Here is a 7444-nt window from a genome sequence, read left to right as displayed (position 1 = left end):
CCCTGACAAGAGGAATTGCTCTATCTGAATTTGAATAATGTTCTATTTAAAATGTCCTCGTACTGGGCAGAAAACTCAAGCAGGGTAATGTTCTTTCCTTTCCACATATTCCTTACATAAAGTATAGAACTAGGTCCAGCTTGCTAAGTAGAGGATAGATGTAGATGGGTAAACATAAAGTTGTTAGTTTACAAAATATGTCCATTTGTCAGCCAATTTCTGGTCTTAATCCCTGACTTACAGGTCTAGGATGAAGGTCATGTTTTGTCCAGGCATCTGAGACTGGCCAGACACTGGGCAACCTTGTCCTAGATAAATTCTTAGACATTCACTTTCATGATGATACATAGACTGAGCATAAGTGCCATCACAGGTTAATTGGAATGCCCCATCACATTCAACCCTATTCAAGAACGGCCCCAATGGTGTTAGAGAAATAAAGACAATGGAAACCTGGTCAATACAGGAACAGTGCACTGTGCCTTTGTCTGTTGTAGCTGCTAGTTGGGGTTCTGGATTTCCCACTGGTAATAGATCATACAAGAGCAAAGAAGGAAGTCAAAGTTCGCTTCCAGGGGTTTCTGGAGACTTAGAACTAATTTCACTTCCGTTATCAGTCTGGTAAGTTTGCACCAAAGTAGGGAGAGCTGCACAGACCTCAGGTATCCCCATGGCCTTGGCATTATGACTTCAGCCTTTGGGAGGGGAAACTAGTAAATACTGTATACTGCCTACTTGCCAAATATTGCACCATGCATTAACTTTCACAAAAACTTATGACTGGGGATTATTTTAGACAAAACTGAGGCTCCTTGAAGTAAGCAGTCACTGAGTGCCATGCAGATGGCTGTCAAACACTCAAACCTGACATCTTTGCCCTATGTCAGTGGATAGATTTTGACTGAAGAAGAACAGAATGGACTGAATTGATATTGATATTGATATTAACGGACTGTGTAGCAGTGAAAAGCCCAGGAGGGGTTAGAATGGGATTAGAATGCATTATCCAGTTCCCCTTCCCCTTCCACAACAGGTTGTGATAGGCTCCTTGCACCCTGAAGTGGGACAGCTCAGTGGGTAGATCCTTCCCAGGGATTTGCAATTTGAGGGAAAGTAAGTGGTTAGAAAGGGAAGTATCTCCAGGGATCAAATGTCAAGTACCCAAGAGAGGGTGAGAGAACAGCAGGAGATCTGGGGTAGAGGGCCTTGGGCACGGGTGAAGCTGCCCTGTGTTTGGAGCCTGTGCCTAACACTGTTTTTACCGGATTACTTCCTGCCTCTGCCAGGCCCACTCCCTCTGCCCTTTTCTGTCTGGCTCCTCTCTTTCTTTTCAGGACTCTGAGTTGCTAGGCAACTCCAGTCTGGAGCTGAGGTTCTCACTGTGGCGAGCAGCTTCCACACAGGGACAGGGAATCTGATGGAGCCTGTGATTACAGGTGTCTGTGCAGAAAGGCAGACAATGAAAGCCACCTCCTCCTAACCCTTTCTCACCTCCCACAGACAGAGGAAACAGGAGGTCTAGACAAGGGAAACAGAGCTTTGCTCAGGTCATTTGCGCTTCTCCTTCCTGTTCTCTCTTCCCTCCTCTTACCTGCAGGACTTCCTCCCACATGAGCCCCAGAATTCTCCTGATGCTCTGGCCTCCTGCTGATCCACTTAGAACCCCATGATCTGGACCACCAGTGTTTTAGCATATCACCTGCAACTGCTCCTAGCTGTTCTCCCCTTAGGGACATCACACTTACACAGGCAGGCCTCCATGGCTTAACTTCAGCAAGGGGTCGAGTCCCAAAGGGTGAGAGAGAGTGCAGGGCCTCTCTGTACCCAGAAGCTGAAGAGGTGAGAGCTATACTGGGTGGTTTCCTTTGTGCTCAGGTGAGCCAAGGAAGGAATGTCTGTTCATGGTTGGCCTGAGCTTGTCCCTGGGGCTCGGGGTTGAGAGGGTGGGGGAGTAGGAGGACTAAGTAGAGATAATACTTAGAGGCACTCTAGATTTCAGCTGTGCAAACCTAAGTGTTTACTGAATCTTACCTTGTCTATGCTTGGTGATGAGGATCAGCAAGCAAGAAAAAATTCAGTCTCCAACCTCATGGAACTGATGGTTATACTGGAGGAGACAATCAGGAAATAGTAGACAATGAAATGATGTGACTTCAAATGGTGTTTCTGACATTTTCTGTGTGGAAGAACTGTACTGCTCAGGCCTGGAAGGACCTGAAGTCCCTTCAAAGAGTTTTTATTATTGAACGAGGCCCAACGGCCCAGGGTAACTGGAGCACATCACTGTGGCATTTCTGGGAGCAGCACGAGGGAGTCTCGCAGCAGAGGATCTCCTGGATGTGGGAGGGGGTAACCTTCAAGCAACCCTACTGTGTAGCAACATCCTGTGCAGGAGGCCTGTCAGGATGAGTGGTACTCATGGGCTGCTCTGACTGGACTTGATTGAAGTTTCAGATGCCAGTCCAGTGGTGCTGCAGAAAACACAGTGACCTAACCTGACCAATCAGAGTGCAGTGATTAGTGGAGATGGAACATATGCTGTTAGGTTGGCCAATCAAGTTAGCATTTGCATTTTATGAAGCAGCTCTCCTTTTGCTGGAGGTGCAAAGCTGCTGGCCTGTGAACCTGGAGCTGACATGGACAGTCTTTGCCGTCCTTGAGGAGCATAATGTCGACCTGAACACGTCAGAGCCAGGAGGAGAAGAGAGCAAACTGGGCCTGGGGCCAGAGCACATTTCAACGTTTGGGTTTCATAAGTCAATACATGCCTTTTAAAAAACTTTTATTTATTCGTATTTCTTTTGAATACTGAAGCCTATGCTATGGCTTGATTGTGTCCCTCAAAGTTTATTTGCTGGAAACAGTCCTTGATCAACAGAGGTGTTCAGAGGTGGGAACTGTAAGAAGTGATCAGGTCATGAGGGCTCTGCTCTCGTGAATGGATTCATGCTGGTACTGTGCACAAGTGAGTTATCCCAGCCAGGCATGGGTTAATTATTAGCTATGATGGGGGTGACTTCCTGACAGAGGGGGTTCAACCCTCTTCCTGCCCCCTCCCTCCAGGAGCACATGTGTCACTTGACCTTCTGTCATGGGAAAATGAAGCAAGAAGGCCTTCACCATATGTAGGTCCTTTGACCTTGGACTTCTCAGTCTCCAATACTGTAAGAAATAAGTCTTTGTTCTTTATAAATTACTCAGTCTCAGGTATTCTGTTACTGCAGCACAAATTGAACTCAGACAGTCAGTTTACATGGGCTTAAGACATGGCCTGGTGGGGTTTCTCCAGTCATTTGTCTTTGTCACTTTTCCTCTCCCCTGAGTCCCAAGTAACCAGGGCTGATCTCCAGATGTAGCAGTCAGAGTTTAGACTAAATTTTCAGTAGTCAGAGCTCCAAGCTTCAGGTTGGGATCCTTTCTGTCAAGGCATATATATGTGGTATGTTCTGTCATTTCAGGTCCTGCCCTCTGGCAATGGTCATTTGATTCAGTTACACCAGGGTCCTGAAGGCTAAATATTGCCCTGGATATTATGTTCCCATGTCACATCTCTACCTTTGAACTGGAGTCTTTCATGCCATAGTCCATATTACTAGGCACCCACAGGTAGGAGCTCAGGCACAAAGCAGGCTGCTGAGATGACTTCACAGATGTTCCTGTTAGTTGCTCTGAGGTTCCTTGGATAGTTATTCAGATACTTGGCCTGTGTCTGGTCCAAGGTCTGCTCTCCTGGCTCATAGAGAAATGCTGGCTTCCAACACTGTGAGGAGGTCACATCCTTCATATAGAGGACAGGGAAAGGCTGTGAGGGGAGAGCTTTTGGAAACACCAATGAGCACCAATGAGCCCCAATGAGCTTCTGAACCTGAAGTGGCTTTGACTACTCAGTGACCTTGCAGTGGCTTTGCTCTTCCTGTCTGTAACATGGAAGTGCCTCAAGAGTTGATCTGTAAGTCCTTTTCCAATACCGATGTCTCGACTGGGAAATCTGTGACTCCGAGTCACCTTGGGCCTTTTGTCTTTCTAGGGTAAAAATGAGCTCATAGGAACACTAGGCATGTTTCAATGGATACTTTTCACAATGCACTCACATTTCACAATTCATTCATCATTTTTTTTTGGTTACTTTGACTGTTTCAGGCTTGTTTTGGGACTTATATTCATTCTACCCAGGGCACTAGGTGGAAAGTATGAAATGTTAACCCCCGAGTTAGGGTTTCCAGCCCCAAAGTGGTCATTATTCAGATACCCAATATGTTGAAAGGGATGCTCCACTATTCTGGGTCTATTTTCTCATCTTTAAAATTTGAATAACACCACTTTGCTCTGCTCAGACATAGTTGTGACTTAGATAACACATTAAATGAAAATGCAATGAAGAGATAAAGACTTATAAAAATATAAGGGAGGCTTTCTTTGGCTTAGTGGAGGCCAAGATATAATTTTATTTGGTCTTTCTACATTCAGTTTTATCCAACAGCAGCCACATTTACTATGCCACTCCAATTTGACCCCAGAAAGATTAAAGTCCTTTACATGGGGTGCACTACTGGGGAAATCAGGGCCATGTCTGTCCTTGGTCCCCTGGGTTTGCCTCTACAAAAGGTTGGTGGTGACATTGCCTTGGCAGCCAGTGATTGGAAGCGTCTAAGGATTACAGTGGACCATTCAGAAAACACAAGCCCAGACTGAGGTCATACCTTCTGTGTCTGCTCTGACCATCAAAACCTTCAAGAAGCACAAAGAGACAGAAAAAGCAAGAAAGCAGTAAGCACAATGGAAATATCATTTTTGATGATATTGTCAACATTGGCCACCAGATGTGGCATTAATCTTTAGCTGTAGAGCTCTCTGGAGCCATTGAAGAGATCCTGGGGACTGCACAGTCTGTGGGCTGTGATGCTGATGACTGTCACCTTCATAACATCATAGATGACATCAGTAGTGATATGGAGGAATTCCCAGCAAGTTAAGAGCTACATTTCAATAACGGTTCACTTGACAACCAGAAAAAAATAATCAAGGGAAAGTATTTAATTTTGGAAATGCATTTAGGAAAATAGTGTTTGTCTCCTGCCACACTGAAGGAGGCAGATGGTACAAAATTCTTTCTTTGACAACTCAAAGTGAGGAAAAGGGCTCAGAGGGGGAAGGTAGTGACTTGTCCACACACAGCAAGTCTAGGGATTGAGAGCAGGAGCCTGGCTTTCCTCCTGCTTCACTGGTGGCTTGCTCTTGCCTTTGTTGCTGGGTTGGTTAAAGATTTGAGTCAGAGATGAGATAAATGGTTAGGCAAGGAAAAATATTTCACTAGCTGACTCCACAGGGAAGAAGAGTCCATGAAATGATACAAAGTCGAAAATAGCGTGCCTCAGGAAAGAAGCTACCAGCCGATGACTGTGGTGGTGAAGGTGCAGGGGACCTCTTCCAGAAGATGGGTGTTGAAATGAGAGTGTGGTGCTGCTAAAGACACACGCCCTGGTTGGAATTGGAGTCTGTGTCTCAGGAAAAGGGTCCTGCTGGAAAGGCTTATTTAGCATGGCTTACCTGCCAGGGTCTGTGAACATCCTGACACAGTCTGGGGCTTGAACCAAGGCCAAGGATTTATTCAGAAACAGCAAGCCCTATACAAAGACGATCCTGGATTTAGAACTGAGGAAAAGATACTTTGAGGGAGTTCAAACTACAGGCACACATTCCCCAATGGCTGCTTGCTGGATATTTTGAGAGGCGACTGGGCATACTTTCCCTTCCAGCTTCTCCCAGGGGTCTTTTCCAATACAGTTTCTCTCCATTAGTCTATTCCAGAGCTTTAGAGCTTGAAAGTCTTAATATTGAAATTCCTGCAGTGCTGGGAGCAAGGCCTCTCCCAGTTGGGGCTTTGTTAAGGCCAACATTCGGGTGATGTTAATGGCAAAGATTAATTTGCACTAGTGATGGAGACAGTGAAAGTAATGAAGCCAACCTGTGTAGGTGCTGGGGAAAACAGAATGTGGGCACATGGAAAGAGTGGGAACAGCGATGGTGATAACCAGGGTAGAGAGATAGATTTTAGAAATTTGTTGAGAAATCTAGAGACTAAAGTTGAACTTCATTCTCTTGCCTGGCAAAGACCTTGGCAGGAAGGAACAAAAATCTACTTCTGGAAAAGGGGAAAAGAAAATACCATTTTTCTGTCGTCCAACTGAACACCAACTGTCAAGTATGCCAGACAGCAGGCCTCTGGCTTTGAGGGGCTGTTTATCTAGGCAGCCCAGATATGCACACATTGTAATTCACACTCAGGCTGACATGGCTGGTCACAAATCACTGAGCTCTAATATGCTGGATGACTATAACAAGGAGCCAAACATCCTCATTTCCCCGTTTTGAACAGTGTTTAGAGAGGTAGGATGAGGAAGTCAACCATCACACTCTTCTTCAGCATCAGTGATAATCCCACTGCCTTTGAAGAATGTTTCATGGAAAGCTATGCTTGGAACAGGTCCTGTTGCTTCCTATCTCCTCTGTTGAGTCATGAGGTTCTTGCCTTTTTTAATTACTGGATCCAGCTATTGAGATAACCTTAAAACAAAGGCGACTTGAGGTCCAGCTGACTCTTGCTCATGACATTGAGGGCACCCCTGACAGCAAAGGACAGGTTAAGGGTCTCTGAGGCCAAGAAAAAGAGAGGGTTAAACCTAGTTCTAAGTATTCTCAATTCACTAGTTACCAACAACAATAACAAAAATGATGAGTCAAATTTAACCAGTTCTCATCAAATAAACAGATAGTGTCAAATTTTGGTAAAGTTGGAAAGCACAAGAAGCTTGATTTCAGAGTTCCTGAACTTCCCTTCTCTTAATTTTTTCTCCTCTGTGGATGTCCTCATCGACATACCTGCTGCCTCAGCTGGGCATGGCCACCGATCAACTCCCATGAGCACCCGCTCTGTGATGCAAGGCAGAAAGATGATAGCGATAGTTCTGTTGCTGAGTCTGTCTTGTTGTGAGTGAGTGTTTGTTCCCTCCTCAGAGGATTTTCTTTTTAACCAAAGAAGCTGAAGAGGAAAATACTCAGCCTATGAGGAGCTATGAAATGGTGGGTTAGCATACAGCAGGCTCTTTGCTCTTCACACACCACATAGGTGGCACCTATACTAGGGCTATAGGAATAGTGGCAAAAGGTTTGTCTGCTGTTTGGGGCTCTAGTTCTGTAGTTCACATCCTTTTTATTGAGAATATAGCGATAGCATTATCCTACTAACATGTTGATTACTAAAGAATACCTGCCTTGTCCAAGACAGTGAGCTACTTCCTGAGAAAACGGGAAGTCCAAAGAAGTCAATATTATCCCTGTTCCTTTTGATTTATTAACTTTTCTATTTTTAGGGAACAAAATTTTTCTGCTTGTGGTGTAGCTAGAGGTGCAGTTGGAAGGAATTATGCAAAGGGAAACATAAGGT

General features: G+C 45.1%; 1 pseudogene; it reads left to right on the top strand.

The window, feature by feature from the left end:
- The first annotated feature begins 4479 nt into the window (after nt 1-4479).
- On the top strand, nt 4480-5761 carry LOC106010297 (large ribosomal subunit protein uL11 pseudogene; annotated as a pseudogene).
- Nucleotides 5762-7444: the final 1683 nt, after the last annotated feature.

The sequence above is a fragment of the Heterocephalus glaber genome, unplaced genomic scaffold (genome assembly GCF_053883595.1).
Source record: "Heterocephalus glaber isolate CG9 unplaced genomic scaffold, H.glaber_assembly_v1.0 deba00000331, whole genome shotgun sequence".
NCBI lineage: Eukaryota > Metazoa > Chordata > Mammalia > Rodentia > Bathyergidae > Heterocephalus > Heterocephalus glaber.
The sequence above is the reverse complement of the archived record's forward strand: the minus strand, read 5'-3'. Positions and strand labels throughout refer to the sequence as shown.